The following is an 18,054-nucleotide window of genomic DNA, read 5'->3' on the forward strand; positions in this document are numbered from 1 at the left end:
CGAGTTGGAACACTCCTCGGAGGTAAGACTATGTCAGAGATTCAGTTACTGCCTCTGTGAGATGAAGACACATCCAGATGAAGGCCGCGCTCGTGCTTTACCCAGTGGGGCACAGACAATGCGAAACAAACAAAAACGAGAAATAACCAGATCTAGGCTTTGTTCGGTGAAATTCAAAGATGGAGTGGAGGCTCTATTCAATTTTAGGGTTATTCCTCGAAGCTCCATTAGGGAGAGGGTCATGGGAGAGTTGATGCAGCCATCAGAGTGCTTATAAATTATGCCAGATCTTCCCTTTGGGTTATTTAGGAAATGACAATATCTCAGCTTTTACTTACTGAATTCAAGCTTGGAAAAGAGAGGGAGAAGAGTCAGAATCTGAAAGCCAGGCAAGTGGAGACAGTCCCACAAATAACTCAGATGTGAAAGCAAATAGATTAACCCATTCATTCATCACTGACCGAAGACTCTGTATCCAAAACAATGACATCATTATGATATGTGACAATCCTGAGCTATTTAGAGTGGGGAAAGTTTTGAGCAGTAATCTCTGCAGTAAGGACAACACATGTGAGGGCTGTGCAGAAAGGCCCAGATTTGCTGAAAGGTGACCAGTCCATTTCTGATTTTTCCTACCATCCCCAAAATGAGGAAACCATCAAGTAGGGTGAAGCTTTAACAGTACTGCAGCATTGCGATTTGCCTAATAGCAACGTAGCAAGCACCACAGTAACCCAGCCAAAGCTCAATAGATGCATACTCCTGGGCTATTTTGTTTCTAAATTTAGCAACATTTTAGGTATCCATGATGGACTTGGATGGCATATAAATTCTTTCTCTTGAATTTGTTTCATCAAACCTATTTTATAACAGACATAGAAAACTGCTCACTGAAAAAGTCCACGGAAAGATAGGAACACAAATAACTGGGGAAAGACACTGGCTTTCACCACTGATGGCCTGAATTTTTGTTTCTTAAAAACATGAGTTAGAAGTGTCACGTAAAAAAGGAATACCACTTGGACTAGGAAAAAAATCATACTTTCATAATGAAAATAACCAATCCTTATGTCATTTAAGCCTCATAACAGTAGTATGATGCAAGAATGTTGGATATCCCCATGTTGAGAAAGGGAAAGTGAGCCTGAGAGAGGTTACGTAATTTGAGTGATGGCTACTAAGTGTTGGAATCTCGGTTTGAATCCAGGCAGATCCAAGGTTTGAATCCAAAACTCATGTGCTTGGTAATTCCCTGGCGGTCCAGTGGTTACGAATCCACGCTTCCAAGGCAGGGGACACGGGTTTGATCCCTGGTCGGGGAACTAAGATCCCACAGGCTGTGTAGCGCAGCCAAAAAACTAAAATAAAATAAAAAACAAAAACCCCACCAAAACGCATGTGCTTAACCACCAGGCACTGCTCTCCCTAGTTTAATAAAGTTCCTTGTAATTGACATGACACCATAAAGCTTCTAGAAGACAGGCAAAACATTCTGACAAAAATTGTAGCAAGGGCCTCCCTGGTGGCGCAGTGGTTGAGAGTCCGCCTGCCGATGCAGGGGATACGGGTTCGTGCCCCGGTCTGGGAGGATCCCATATGCCGCGGAGCGGCTGGGCCCGTGAGCCATGGCCGCTGGGCCTGCGCGTCCGGAGCCTGTGCTCCGCAACGGGAGAGGCCACAACAGTGAGAGGCCCGCATACCGCAAAAAGAAAAAAAAAAAAAAAAAAAATTGTAGCAATATTTTCTTAGATCAGTCTCCCAAGGCAAAATAAGTAAAAGCAAAAATAAACAAATGGGACCTAGTCAAACTTATAAGCTTTTGCATAGCAAAGGAAACCATAAATAAAACAAAAAGACAACCTACAGATGTGGAGAAAATATTTGTAAATGATGTGACCAACAAGGGCTTAATTTCCAAAATATACAAACAGCTTATACAACTCAATATCAAAAAACCCAAATAATCCAATCAAAAAATGGGCAGAAGACCAAAACAGACATTTCTCCAAAGAAGACATACGGATGGGCAACAGGCACATGAAAAGATGCTCCACATTGCTAATTATTTGAGAAATGCAAATCAAAACTACAATGAGACGTCACCTCACACTGGTCAGAATGGCCATCATTAAGAAGTCTATAAACAATAAATGCTGCAGAAGGTGTGGGGAAAAGGCAACCCTCTTACACTGTTGGTGGGAATGTAAATTGGTACAGTCACTATGGAAAACAGTGGAGGTTCCTTAAAAAACTAAAAAGAGAGCTGCCATATGATCCAGCAATCCCACTCCTGGGCATGTATCTGGAAAATGTGAAAACTCTAATTTGAAAAGATACATGCACCCCAGTGTTCCTAAACAGCTCTACTTACAATAGTCAAAACATGGAAGCAACATAAATGTCCATCAACAGATGAAGGATAAAGAAGATGTGGTACACACACACACACAGACACACACACAATGGAATATTACTCAACTGTGAAAAAGAATGAAAATTTTTCCATTTGCAACAGCATGGATTGACCTTGAGATTATCATACTAAGTAAGTAAGACAGAGAAAGACAAACATATGATATCACTTAAATGTGGAATCTAAAAAGTAACACAAATGAACTTATTTACAAAACAGAAAGACTCACAGACATAGAAAACAAACTTATGATTCCCAAAGAGGAAGAGGGGAGGGATAAATTAGGAGTATGAGATTAACAGATACACCCTACTATATATAAAATAAACAACAAGGCCCTACTGTATAGCCCAGGGAACTATATTCATTATCCTATAATAACCTATAATGTAAAAGAGTCTGAAAAATATATATACACATATTTATAACTGAATCCCTTTGCTGTACATCTGAAACTAACACAATATTGTAAATCAACTATGCTCCAATAAAATAATTTGCTTATAATTGGAGATATTAAATAGTAACTAAACTAAGCTATGCTGAAAAGATTTATTTAGCAGACTAATCTGAAAATATATACAGCCGTCCCTTGTTATCCACCAGTGACTGGTTCCAGGACCCCCATGGGTACCAAAATCTGCAGATGCTCAAGTGCCTTATACTAAATGGTGTAGTACAGTCAGCCCTCCGTATCCTTGGATGCAAAACCCGCAGATAAGGAATGTTGACTATATTGGATTGTAAAGGGCAACACAGACTCTGCACATCCTCTCATATATACCAAGTCAACAGCTGGTATGGGGGCTGGAACAGTCCAGACTGAGATGTTCCATCAGCATAGCAGCGTTGGCGGAGCAGTGGCATTTGTTTAGCTCTGGGCTGTGTGGAGGCCTGCAAGGGCTTCACAGAACAGGATTAACATGTTACAGCTCATAACCCTGGGACAAACAGAACCACTACGACACAGATAAGGTCAACAAAACAGCAGGCTCTCAAAAAGCATCTTCAACCTGAAGTTCTGGTGTAAAGAAAAACTGACCAACGTTCAAAAGAATAAAACAAGGATACATTTTGTAAATCAAGAGCATACTACAGAGTATCACCAAAAGCAAAAGAACACTTGGATTTTTTAATGAAACAATGGAAACCAACTGTGGTAATTCCCTAATGCTAAGTCCTTGATCTGTGGCTCTGTTTTTGTTTGTAGATGTCATTTGCTTTAGAAATTATCCATTCACATTTAGTCAGCTTTTTCTATGGTACTGAGGTGATGATTAATTTTATGTGGCAACTTGGCTAGACTATGGTGCTCAGTTGTTTGGTCAAACAACTGTCTAGATGCTGCTGTGATGGTATTTTTAGATGTGATTAACATTTAAGTCAGCACACTTCTGAGTCAAGCAGATTGCCCTCCATAGTGTGGGTGGGCCTCATCCAATCAAAGCCTTTGCCTTAAGAGCAAAGACTTAGAGTTTCCAAAAAAGGAATTCTGCCTCAACACTGTAACACAGAAACCCTGCCTGAGTTTCCAGTCTGCCGATCTTGGACTCAAGGCAGCAACATCAACTCGTACCTGAATTTCCAACCTCCCAGCTTGCTCTACAGATTTCAAACTTATCACTCCCTACAACTGTGGGAGCCAAGTCCTTAAACTGAATCAGTCTCTTTCTCTCATGCTCACTCTTGTTCTATCTCTAACCTATGGTTCTGTTTCTCTGGAGAACTGTAATAGAGCAGATACTGCCAATACGCTTCTGTCCAGTCTTGTTTCCTGGCTCAGGTCCTGGTCCTCTTCTATCTCTGACTGTGTAACAGTCACTTTCACTTGGAGCTCCTACCATCACGTCAAGTGCGATTTGTCAAGACTAAAACTTTTTTTTTTTTTAATTTATTTTTGGCTGCATTGGATCTTCGTTGCTGCATGCGGACTTTCTCTAGTCGCGGCGAGTGGGAGCTACTCTTCGTTGTGGTGCGCAGGCTTCTCATTGCGGTGGCTTCTCTTGTTGTGGAGCACAGGCTCTAGGCGCATGGGCTTCAGTAGTTGTGGCACGCAAGCTCAGTAGTTGTGGCTCGTGGGCTCTAGAGTGCAGGCTCAGTAGTTGTGGTGCACGGGCTTAGTTGCTCCACGGCATGTGGGATCTTCCCAGACCAGGGCTCGAACCCGTGTCCCCTGCATTGGCAGGCGGATTCTTAACCACTGCGCCACCAGAGAAGTGCCAAGACTAAAACTCGAGTAACTGTTTAGTATTAATGAGTGTGAATGGTATTTAATAAAGAATAAATACATTTGCTATCAAATTAAGATGAAGGAATATAATCAAGTCCATTGGTTATTACACTAGATATCAAAGGACTGAATTTTCCTATTAAAGACAAAGACTGATACATTAGGCTAAAAAAGCAAGCCAAGTTATATGTCATTTCTAATACATACTCATTAATAAAATTTGAAAATAGATGGGTAAAACATACCAGACAAATGCAAACAAGTTTAAAGCAAGAGTGACAATGTTAATATTAAGAAAAGTTAACCACACACTAAACAGAATGTAAAAAGACATAATTTAGGAAGAAGGGCTAATCATCGCAAATTTGTTTGCAACAAATAAAACAACTAAAAAACTATAAAGCAAAAATTCTTAAGAATGCAAAAACAGGATAAAAATACAAGTATAGTGAGTGATTTTATTATACTTTGTTTAAAACTGAATAGCAGTAGAATAACAAAATAAGGACTGAGAGCAATGAGTGATAAAAACAACAAACCTAAAAAACAAACAAACAAACAAAACAAGAAACCTGATATATATATGTGCATGCATGGGCATATATAAAAAGCACAAAATAGGTAATTTTCCGTGAATATTTATGGTACACTTACATTGACTGCATATTTGACTATTCAAAAAAATGTTTTTTAACAAATCCTTAAACAAATTTAAAGGTAGGAACTTTACAGACTGCATTCTCTGATCACATCCAGTGAAATTATAAATAAATAATGATAACCTCAACTACTTGGAAATGAAATATTCCTCGACAACCCTTAAATAAAAGAGAAAAATCAAAACTATAATTTTCACCTTTCTTTAAATAATGAAACAAAATATTTCATACAAAACTGTAGGACAGGGAATTCCCTGGTGGTCCAGCGGCTAGGACTCCACACTCTCACTGCCAGGGCCGGGATTCAATTCATGGTCAGAGAACTAAGATCCTGAAAGCTGCACGGCACAGCCAAAAACAAAAAGAAAAACAAAACAAAACAAAAAACACCCCCTGCAGGACATGGCCCAAGCTGGCATCAGGAAATATTTGCCCTTAAATGCCTTCATTATTAAATAAGAAATACTAAAAATAAGTGAACTCAATACACATTCTAAGAAAGTATAAAAGACAACAACGATAACTTAAAAAACTAGGAAAAGGCCATTAACTATAATAAAAGCTGTGAGTAACACGATAGCAAACAATAATATGGAAAAGAAAAATAAATGCAAACTGATTCTTTGAAATAACAAATAAAGCTGGTAAACCCAAGAGAGTACACAAATGACATTTGTTCTCTAGAAGCCTGTATGGGCACTAAGCTTCCTGGTACTTAACCAGAAGTAAAACATGTTGTACAGAGCAGCTGGAGAAAGAATCACAGAGATGGGACAAGTACACAGCTGACTTGGAAGAGCGACGGTTCTCACACTTTTAATATTCAGCACTCTTTCATATATGAGAGTGTTCCGGTCTAACTGAAACGGTTAAAAGCTAAAAGGAAAGAAAGAAGGAACAAAGGAATGGGAAAGGAGGGATAGAGGGAGGCAGAAGGACCCAGAAGATGGAATCCACCCGCAGTAATTACAGTGCATACACCCGTTCCTTTCTCAGGTACGTCGCTACCTCAAGTATTACACCAACCACCTGCTCTCCCCTCAGCATCTCGGTGCTGTCCGAGTAGAACTGTTGACTGCCCCAGTGGTGGTCTCAGTAAGTACTCATGAAACAAAGTCCTCACACATGCATTAACCCCTAAGTACCTCTTAGGTGCAAGCAGGAGATGGAGCGAAGTCTCTTACTTAACTGTAGTAAGTTGCACCTCCCTCCACACTCTGTCAAAAATCAACACCTCGCTTCAAAGCTCCATCTGACAGCCCACAACATTAACTCACTCTTCACGATTCACCTTCACACCTGCGCAGGGTCTGAAAACCTCAGATTAGGGCAAGGGAAGGAGAAAGAAAAGGCCAGACACGACAAAGATGCCGAGATGGGAAAACAAAATGAGGCTGGAGCAAAGCAGGGCCCTGCGAGGGCAAATCTGAGAGCCTTTCAAAAGGAAGACACTATAGAATTGTGTCGAAAAATCCACTGAGCTTCAGACCAGATCTTCCCCCCCATATTCCACCTCCAACATCAGATCCCAAGTGTTAACACTGGTGTCCTTTTCTCCCCATTCCTCTTGCGATGGTGGCTGTAACCTTCAAAGGTACTCCTCTAGATCTTCAGTGGGTCACACAGTATGGACGGATGCAGACAGCTTAGTGACTTGCACAGGAGCTGGCACAGGTGGGAGAAGAGTGGGAACCAGAAACCAGGTTTTGGGAGGCCTCCCTGGGTGTTTCTGCCTTTCTGCTACACCGCTGAAGTTCTTCGTACCTTCATCCTTCGCTAATGAGTCACCAAGTCATTCTCATTTTTTCTTTTCAAAAATTTTATTTATTTATTTATTTATTTTTTGGCTGCGTTGGGTCTTTGTCGCTGCACACAGGCTTTCTCTAGTTGCGGCGAGCGGGGTTACACTTCGTTGTGGTCCATGGGCTTCTCATTGCAGTGGCTTCTCTCATTGCAGAGCACGGGCTCTAGGCACGCGGGCTTCAGTAACTGCAGCACACGGGCTCAGAAGTTGTGGCTCTAGAGTACAGGCTCAGTAGTTGTGGTGCACGGGCTCAGTTGCTCCGTGGCATGTGGGATCCTCCCAGACCAGGGCTCAAACCCATGTCCCCTGCATTGGCAGGCAGATTCTTAACCACCGCGCCACCAGGGAAGTCCCCATTCTCATTTTTTCATTCGTGTATCTGATGTTTCATCATCCTTCCCTTCCGGCTGAGCACCATGCCTACTGCCACTACCTTGGACGTTATCACAGCCACCTGGACACTCCATCCGCTTCCAGCCAGCACCCAGGCTTTTCACATGGTCCCTCCTGCGTAGCACTGGAAAGCTAACCTTCAAACTTGGCTTTTATTCCAGTTTCGGGTTCAAGGCTACAGCGGTACCCTGTGTCTGCCATTCAGAGCTTTCTGCCAGATATTCAAGGTCCAGTACAATCTGACTTCCCTTTACTTAACTCCACTAACCTCCCCCACCTTGTCCAAATGGCACTCCCACCTCACTTAGACTGGCCTACTCATTGACTCACCAGGGAGCCACCTCCATTCTTGTCACATCACTGCCTCTCCTGGCCACTCCCCTCCATCAGAATGTCTCCACACCTTCATCATATCATTCAGACCATAATCTGTCAATAACCTTGCCACAGATATTTGCTGAATACCTACTATATACTGGGCATTGAGGAAATAGATAATTAGGACAGTCTCCTGTCACCAGGAGACTCCATTCAACTTCTGATCTCCTGTATGAAATCTTCCCTCTCTGAAATCTCCCACTGCTCTGAATACAAGCTTTCTCATAACATTCCACCACTTTCTAACGTGTTCCATAAAACAAGAGTCCCCAACAATAATTCTTCAGCAAATAGGTTTGGGAAACACGGCCTATTTCATTCCTCACCAACCTGCTCCCAAATCTCCAACCTGGGATTCACAATGCCTTCTGGCATATTAAAAGATCTGACCAGCCCGGCAATGTAGAAATTCATTTAACTTTGGTTAACCAAGAATGTCCCCAAATTAGAAACTTTCTCCCCATTCCCCAAACAGCTATTAACAGCCCAGGGATCTAGGATTCTGTAGAACATACTTTTACAAAATGCTGGTCTCGATCATTGCCGTTGAGAACGTACACTGTTTCGTGCTGCCCTAATGGCACTGGCCTTGACTTCCCCAGGAGAGTGCTCTCCTTGATGAGAAGAGTTTTGACATGCATTCAACACCTGCTACAGCAGAGATATATTATCTCATGTAATCAGCACCCCAACATGATTATCTGTCTCATTTCTATGGTTAAGAAAAAGTCTCAGGGAAATGGTCTGACTGGCCTGCAATCACACGGCTGAGTGTCTTAGCATATATCAACTCACTCATATTGGATCCAAAAGTTGGTACTCTTTCCACTAAAGCGATGTACACTTGGCAGGGCAGGTATTGTGTTTTGTATTTTCTGTATACTGCCCAATGCCAAGCTCATAGTGTAGGACCATGATAAGTAACCATCTGACTGAATTAATCCAAGAAAACACTGCAGGGGGAAGGATGAATAATGGCGAAGAAGTGAGCTTGATGAGTGAGGAGAGTTAGGACAATTCAGATGTTTGCAATATAACTTCTGCATCAATGTGTGGACTGCATCCCACCGGTCTTTTCTGGATTCCTCAATACCAAAATTTCCATCTAATTTGGTGGCAATTTTCTCTAGGTTTTACTGATTGTCACTTTCCAGGTGTCTCCTGCCACTGCACGGCTCTACTTTGGTTTTTGACTTCCCCCAACTTTCCCACCTACTCCCAGGCACCCTTCAGCAGATTTTCCGGTAGAATCTTATTTTGATTCTTTTTTTTTTTTTGCAGAGCCCTTCTTAATATAGCACTGCTCTCAAAATGTGTTCTCCTGCTCTTCCTCAACACTAATTAAAATGAAAGCTAACGCGGGGGTTGGTGGCACCCAATTAAACATGGATCAAAAGCCATGCGTTATGAATGATCCCTATTCAGTATTCTTTCTCTCTTTTTCTGTATCCTGTATGATTAATATAAACTCGATGTCAAGTTCACAAGTAAAAACGACACCCCCTTGAATTTAGTCTTTTTTCACTGGGTCCCCACCACACCTCGTACTACGTAATATTCCAAATCTGCTGAAATACACCTCCCCCACCCTCTAAGCCACAGTGCAAAATATCAGTCTTCTGGGAAATATTTCCAGGCCAGCTCCTTCATCTGATTCCTTGAGTAGCATCATCTGTTAAGTATCATAATGCTCCTTCTGCTTGTTTTTTTACTGTTGTTTTCCATCACATCCAACTTTAGATGACTATTGTTTCCCTTTAACATATCTAATAGTATTTGAAATTTCTGAGAACAAGACTTTTTTTTATACTGATTCTTTCAGTCCTATCATATTCTTTATTCACGAGCCTCTGGTAGTTCATTAAATACATACTCACACATACACTAATATACATTCTCCAAATACACTGTGTAATCCCATTATGACATGTGCTCCTTTCATCTGAAGGCACTGCTCTGGCAATAGAAACATTTTCTCAGTTTTCACCTTTCTCAGATACACACCACGATTGATGCCATGGCTTCTCTTGTGCCAAATTCCTTTTCTTCCCCAAGAGGCTGGTACTTCAGCCATTCTGGAATCACCACTAAATTTCTTACATATTGATGCTGGGCAAACTGCTCCCCCATTCCAGTCCTTCCTTGTTTCTTCAATGTTTTGGAGTATCTTTAGATTCTGTCACCGATCAGAAAGATGGGATAATCTGGAGGGTAAGAGCAAGGCTCCCAAACCCAGGTAATAAGATTAAGTCCTGGTGCTGCTGCCTACCTGCTGTGCCACTTTGGGCAAGATCTAACTGCTCTGTGCCATTCTGTTAAGTAAAGTTCATAATAAATAGTGCCTACCCCATTGGGTTTGGGGGAGGATGGACTATACTTATATGTGTAAAGAGCAACAGTGTCACAATTTTGGTGGCTGCCAATAATATGTAGTCCTTGTAGGTCTTCTCCACTTTTCCACCACGATAAATAACAGCTGAGAAAATAGTGCTAAAGAAAAGCTGAACATAACTAAGATTCTCTACGTGCACGGCAGTCTGTGTAAGGGTATTTCTTCCCTCTTCCTGTTTTGACTTGGTATTATTATTTGCTCTGCATACACTGTATTAGATTTCTTAACTGCTAAGAAGTTGTTTCCCTTTCCCTTAAGATTTAGGCAAGAAATTGGTCTGTAAACCCCAATTCGGTCATTAGTTTAAACAGCTAAATATGTTTCTGATGCTAAACATGGCTATTCTACCGTCATCTTCCACTTTGGATTAGAATAAAGTAATAGCTCGAAAGAGGAAATTCTTAGCTGGGGGTCTATCTCCTTTACTATAACTTACAAGCTTTTCATTTGTTTATCTATTTATTTACAAAACATGTATAATTGTATAAAACCTATCCCCCTACAATGTTAGTCTTTTACCAGATCCCAAGCCCTCCACTCCGTCTATGGTCTTAGTGTATCTTTAGTTCCCATTAGCCTTCCCTTCCAGGCTTTGCTGATACATTGATCCATGAATATCAATGCATATTTGTGAATTTTGAACACTTCACATATCTGGGTTGATCAGGGTTAAGACATATGGGATAGACAAAAATTTGATTTATTTGGAGCTTTTCATACATGACGGAGGGACTACATCTATCCCCAAGGTATAAACTGAGAGCCTGAAATCCATGGCATGAGGCGTGATCCAGTGTGATGGAAGTTCTGCTATGACACAATTAAATTCATCAAAAACAAGTCTAAAGATGTCATTATATAGGGATTAAGAGAGACAAACCATTATGGATAAAAAAAGCTACAAGGATATACTGTACAACACAGGGAATACAGCCAATATTTTATAATAACTATAAATGGAGTATAACCTTTAAAAATTGTGACTCACTATCTTGTACACCTGTAACATATAATACTGTACATCGGGACTTTCCTGGCAGTCCAGTGGTTAGGACTCCATGCTTCCACTGCAGGGGGTAAGGGTTGGATCCCTGGTCAGGGAACCAAGATTCCGAAAGCCATGCAGTGCGGCCAAAAAATATATATAGGGGACTTCCCTGGTGGCGCAGTGGTTAAGAATCCGCCTGCCAATGCAGGGGACACAGGTTCAATCCCTGGTGTGGGAAGATCCCACATGCTGTGGAGCAACTGGGCCCGTGAGCCACAACTACTGAGCCTGCACTCTAGAGCCCACAAGCCACAACTACTGAAGCCCGTGCACCTAGAGCCTGTGCTCCGCAACAAGAGATGCCACCACAATGAGAAGCCCATGCACTGCAACGAAGAGTTAGCCCTGGCTCGCTGCAACTAGAGAAAGCATGTGCGCAGCAACGAAGACCCAATGCAGCCAAAAATAAATAAATAAAATAAATCTATAAAAAACAAACAAAAATATATATATATGGTACATCAACTATACTTCAATGAAAAAAGGTGCCATTACATGCAGATGTAAATATATGTTAATATATTTATATTACATATAAATGTGATTGATGCTAGTGTACAGATAGGCATAAAGTGTTATGTACAACAAAGCAGATAAAACCATTCATTACATCTGGGAAAGGTAATGTAAGGAAATGGGGGTGGGGGAGGATTTCTTTCTTAAACTAAATTCCACAGCCAAAATCTGCATAAACCAAATATCCCTGTAGGTGCTATAGAACCAAGATGCTGTGGTGAAGGGAAGTGACAGATGCCACTTCCGGGCCAACATCTGTAAGAGGCTGTGCAGGACCACTGGCTCTCTCTTTCCCTGTCATGGTGACTTGGAATCCATGTGTTAAGATGGCATCACCACACCATGGATATAGCCTGAATCACAAAGTCATTGCAAGGACAGCTTCTCTGGAGAGGTGTGCAAATAACTGACTTTGTGTGCATGAGGAATAAAACGTCCTTGTGTCATATCACAAAAAACCTACAGGGTTTACTTGTTACGCAGCATAATCAAGACCATCCTGATTAACACGTCAGTTGTAAGGTATACCTCTCCTCTTGGCTCCTTTCTCTTTATAACTCCCATTTGAATGGGGCCAGCCAGCTACTGAAAGCTAGCATGCAAGGGGGAGAAGTCAGCAGAGGTAACCTGCACCCTTGTCTGTGATCTGTGACATCAAATGCCTTCCCCACAATAATATGTTACTTGCTTTGCCCTAAAATCGTGTTACCCTCATTCTTCGACTGGGAGGCACACAGCACAGCCCTTGAAATCACAGGCTCCCTGCGACTGGCAGTATTTTGATCTGGTAACACTGCCTCCTCTCATCTATGAACTTGGCTTTTCATCCAGAAAGCTTCCTCTACTGAAGGTAAGGTCAAGATCATATAAATTGTTGGTAGCACACTTTCCTTTTTAAAAACTATTTCACTTTCTACATTCTGTGTATACTTCACAGAAACATTCCATAGGTCCTTATAATCTCCTTGTTTTTTGCAAGACGGAGGTTTTTTTGGGTTTTTTCCCCCTCTTTCTTTCCATTGTTGATACCCTTAATTGTTCTCAGTGAGTTACTAAGGAACAGGAGTCAGAATGCCTTCATTCTACCACCTGGAAACAGTGTTCACTTCTTTTTTTTTTTTTTTGTGGTACGCAGGCCTCTCACTGCTGTGGCCCCCCGTTGCGGAGCATAGGCTCTGGACACACAGGCTCAGCGGCCATGGCTCACGGGCCCAGCCGCTCCGCGGCATGCGGGATCTTCCCAGACCGGGGCACGAACCCCTGTCCCCTGCGTCGGCAGGCGGACTCTCAACCACTGTGTCACCAGGGAAGCCCCAACAGTGCTCACTTCTTAATACCTGCTCTTCTGATTCAAAGGCAGTTAAGACTTCTCTTGTCTTCTGTCTTTAACTGTGTGATTTTCATGATTCTTGACAAAATCAGTTATATACCATCTGAAAAGGAGATGTCAGTCAAAGGAATGGATGTTTATTTTTTAATTGATGTAGAGTTGATTTACAATATTGTGTTAGTATCTGGTGTACAGCAAAGTGATTCAGTTATATATATGTTTTTTCAGATTATTTTCCATTATAGGTTATTACAAGATATTGAATATAGTTCCCTGTGCTATACAGTAAATCCTTGTTGCTTATCTATTTTACATACAGTAGCTTGTATCTGTTAATCCCATACTCCTAACTTATCCCTCCTCTCCTCCCTTTCTCCTTTGGTAAACAAAAGTTTGTTTTCTATGTCTGTGAGTCTGTTGCTGTTTTGTATATAGATTCATTTGTATTATTTTTTAGATTCCACATATAAGTGATTCACATGATATTTGCCTTTCTCTCTCTGACTTACTTCACTTAGTATGATAATCTCTAGGTCCATCCATATTGCTGCAAATGGCATTGTTTCATTCTTCTTTATGGCTGAGTAATATTCCATTGCATATATATACCACATCTTAAACCAAGTGACTGTTGATGGGCACTCTGGTTGTTTCCATGCCTTAGCTATTGTAAACAGTGCTGCTATGAACACTGGGGTGCATTTATCTTTTCAAATTAGAGTTTTTGTCTTTTCCTATGTATGCCCAGGAGTGGGATTGCTGGATCATATGGTAGCTCTATTTTCAGTTTTTTAAGGAAACTCCATAATGTCTTCCATAGTGGAGGAAGGGATAATGTTGAGCTTGAACTTGAAACTCTTGTTCCAAGTTCCATAGTACAGCTCTTCACTAATGGATAAAGTTCTTTAGAGGCTGTTTAAAAGACTAGCATGGGGCTTCCCTGGTGGCGCAGTGGTTGAGAGTCCGTCTGCCGATGCAGGGGACACGGGTTTGTGCCCTGGTCTGGGAGGATCCCACATGCCACGGAGCGGCTGGGCCCGTGAGCCATGGCCGCTGAGCCTGCGCATCCGGAGCCTGTGCTCCTCAGCAGGAGAGGCCACAGCAGTGAGAGGCCCACGTACAGAAAAAAAAAAAAAAGACTAGCCTGAACTAGAACTTGAGATGGTTCTGAGTAAACAGACTGATAGATATCTTCCTTATCTTCACTTCCACAGCTGGCAGCGTAATTACATGCAGGCTCCAGATATGCTGGACTACATACAGTAGACAGTGGAAGTGGTGCCCCACTCACCAGGCACGGAGAAAACAGCTCTAGTGTCATTTCCACAAGGACACACAAGAGAGACACTAGGGAGACCTGAGGGGCACTCAGAGACAGCAACAGGTCAGACAAAACGCCTCCTGGACTTATGAACCCCATTTCAGATACTGTCATTGTTCATGTGCTTATCTCCTTATTTTAACCCTCCACAATGTTCACGTTAAAGGAAAATAACCTTTATAGCTCTCTCACTCTTTGTACTAAATGGAAGAACACATTAGACTTTTAAGTTAAAATGTACAGTGGTCCCTGGGAGCCATGGGGGATTGGATCCAGGACCCCCCTCGGATACCAAAGTCCAAAGATGCTCAAGTCCCTTACATAAAATGGCATAGTATTAGCATATAACCTATGTACATCCTCCCATATACTATAAATCATCTAGGTCACATAATACCTAATACAATAGAATGTTATATAAATAGTTGTAAACATAACGCAAAGGCTATAGAAGTAGTTGCCAGAGCTCAGCAAATTCAAGTTTTGCTTTTTGGAACTTTCTGGAATTTTTCTTTCCCAATATTTTCTATCTGCGGTTGGTTGAATCCAAGGATGTGAAACCCGCAGATACAGAGGGCTGACTGTGTTCCTCTTTCCTCCAAAGATTTGACCACATTAGATAGAAGAATACACATAAACTAATATTCTGTAGAATACTATATACCTAGTTAGTTAAATAGAAATTCTGTGTGTAACTAGGAATAAGGACTGAAAATTTATCTTCGGAAGTGTTTCTGAGACTAGGAGTGGACAGCTGGCCTCTGTAGGAGAGAGGCCAGTTGGACATCTGTTTCTTCACTAGAAAAGACATGAAAGAAGAGCATTTCCAAACTGTAGAGTCACACAGTGATGATGACCGAGAGAGATGGCTGAACTACAAACCTTTCTGAACTCAGAGCTATTTCAAAAACGTAACTTCCTGTCAAGGTAAAATATATACTGGAATCTATTTTCTATGGTTATCTCATATGCTCGGGAATTGAGTAAGATTTCTCTTTTTAAAGAAATGGCAATGTAATGAATGTCTCTATTGCCTGACCCACTGTGAGCTACATAATTTGTTATCAAAACTTTAGAAAAATGAAAGGCAGAGGAAGCAAACGCCAAGGTCAATAACAAGTGGAGAGACCACAGACTTGGGAAATTTAGACCCTGGCTGACCTGCTGGCTTCTTGACTTGAGGGAAATCGTTTAGCCTTCCTTAGCTTCTTAGCCTCAGTCCCTTCTGACTGACCAAACTGTCATCAATCTCTTTACCCCTGGATTCCCCACTACTATTTGTGCCAAACAAATGGTACCATCACATTCTAATCGTATTGGAAATATTCACTCATTCATTTATTCATTCAACAAAAATTAATCACGCCTAATTTCAGTTGTGTGCTCCCATAAATGCTGGCTTTACAAAGGTGATTCAGACAAAGTTCTTGCTCCAAAAGCATATTTTAGATGGGAGAAGAAACATAAGTAAAAGCACAATAAAGGCATGATGAGATGCTACAATACAGGTACTGCAAGATGCTATGACCAGCTCAGCAGGTGTGACATTTAGGCTGGATCTGGAAAGATTAGTCTCTGTATGCGAATGCCTTATATCTTTTACTGACTTGAAGGCAGGGGCCATGCCTCTTTGTCTGTATTTCTCACAATGCCTTTTCCATGGTAGGTACCAAATAAATATATACGGGATGAATAAGTGAAAGAAATCCAAATTGGAAGCTTTTAATGAAGGAAAAATACAAGCGAATTTCAGAAATATAACAAAACTGTGCTCTGACAAGGGGAAAAATTAACTCCTTCAGGTACTCAAATATGTGTTGATAAAGAAGTGAAATGACTTTAAACACTAATTTGAAAATAAGAGCCTCCGAGGCTCTTCTTTTGGACATCACAAATCAGAATACTGTAATGCTAAGAGCTGCCACTGAAACAGAAAGAGAATCCATCATTTTCTTTCTCAGTACTCTGTGATATAGGTATTATCTTCCCTTGACAAATGAGGTAACTGAAACAGAAAGATTAAGTCATTAGCTCCAAATCATACAACGAGCATATGGTGGAGACTGGATTCCAACCCAGTCCTGCCTGACCCCAGAGCCAAGCCTTTTTGCTGCCAGATGATGCAGCTTCACAGCCTGACTGCCTCACAGGAGTATGCTGGGGAGTCAATAAAGATTCCGTGTACTATTATGCAGATAAGCTCTATCACGCAATACTGTCATCTGCATTTTTTTAAAGATAGTAGAAGAGAGTAAAGGAAACCTTTGTGCTTTTCAATAATTTAGACTGAAGAAAATTCTTGACTGACTTATTTTCAAAGTCTCCAGTTAAGTTTTCAACCAGGAATCTTCCAAGTGTTTGAATTCATATTTCAAAGCATAAGGCGTGCTCTGATTCTCCTGATGTTTGATACCAAGGCATTAGAACCTGAATTTCCTTAGCACCAAGATATTTCATGTATAGTACTGGATACAGCATTTTCGTCACGTTATCCTTCACTTCTCTCACTGGCACTCCTCACTAAGGCCACTTTTCTGGGAAGCAACCAAGAAAACAGCCACCAGAAGAGTATGTGGTGTTTAGAAACTCCATATCTGGAAAGTGCATCAGACTTGTGATATTTGCATTCCTCCTTATGGCCGGTCACGGGATCTTTCTGTAAAGGAAGCCTGGAATAATCCATTGTCAGAAGGTCAGGGAGGAACAAAGCGTGCTGTGGAGAAGAGGACAGGAAAGAGGAAATGGGCGGTAGGAGAAGAAGAATGAAAAAGACAGAAGGTGAAGTGCTGTCTATAGGAATTTCCTAAGTCGTCACCTAAGCTTATCCCTAATGTTTACAGTGCTGATTAAGGTTCCTTTGCAACACAGCAGCAGAAGGAAAAACGTACACACAGATCCACGCATCACAACCTTTCCCCTTTTGGATAGTCAGCTTGGAATACATAAGAATTCATCTCAAATTACCCAACGAAGGGGCAAATGACCAGCCGTGGCCAGACTACATCATGGCAGAGATGCAAGTGACAGGAGATTGGAGCTTGAGGCCACTCAGCCACATTCATTACTCTCTGTCTTTTGACACCATCGCCCTTTACAACCTTCTGGTTATTTTTAGGTTCCCCACATAATAACTTTATCCAAAGCCATCATCATCATGGTAGTAGCGACAATTATGACATCACAAATAATAACAGTTACAGCAATTGAAAAAAATTTTAAATGGAAAATTTACCATTTTTGACAGACTAATTTCTCTGCAAAATAATACATTTTAACTTCAAAAATATACATTTGCCTTGCTCACTCAACACAAATCAACTCTCTAGCCTCCTTCACCCAGATCGCTGTCCCCTATAGTCTCTTTCTCTGTCTCTCTCTCTCTCTCTCTCTCTCTCTCTCTCTCTCACACACACACACACACACACACACACACACACACACAGGTCCCTTACACCTCATACATAGACCATACTATCTGCTCTGTACGCAATGATTTTCAACTAATAGAACAGTGGAATAAACAAGGATTTAGACATAACTGGATTCAAATTCCAACTTTTCTTTAGCAAA

At 41.3% G+C, this 18,054-nt stretch overlaps 1 protein-coding gene across 14 annotated transcripts in view; it reads right to left on the bottom strand.

Annotated features, from left to right (window-relative positions):
- Nucleotides 1–18,054, bottom strand: part of KIAA1217 — a gene marked incomplete at its 3' end in the record, with an annotated part of 492,015 nt that overhangs the window by 295,590 nt on the left and 178,371 nt on the right. The gene's annotated exons all lie outside the window — the stretch shown is intronic.

Source organism: Mesoplodon bidens, assembly GCF_964165515.1.
Source record: "Mesoplodon bidens genome assembly, chromosome: 3".
Lineage (NCBI taxonomy): Eukaryota > Metazoa > Chordata > Mammalia > Artiodactyla > Ziphiidae > Mesoplodon > Mesoplodon bidens.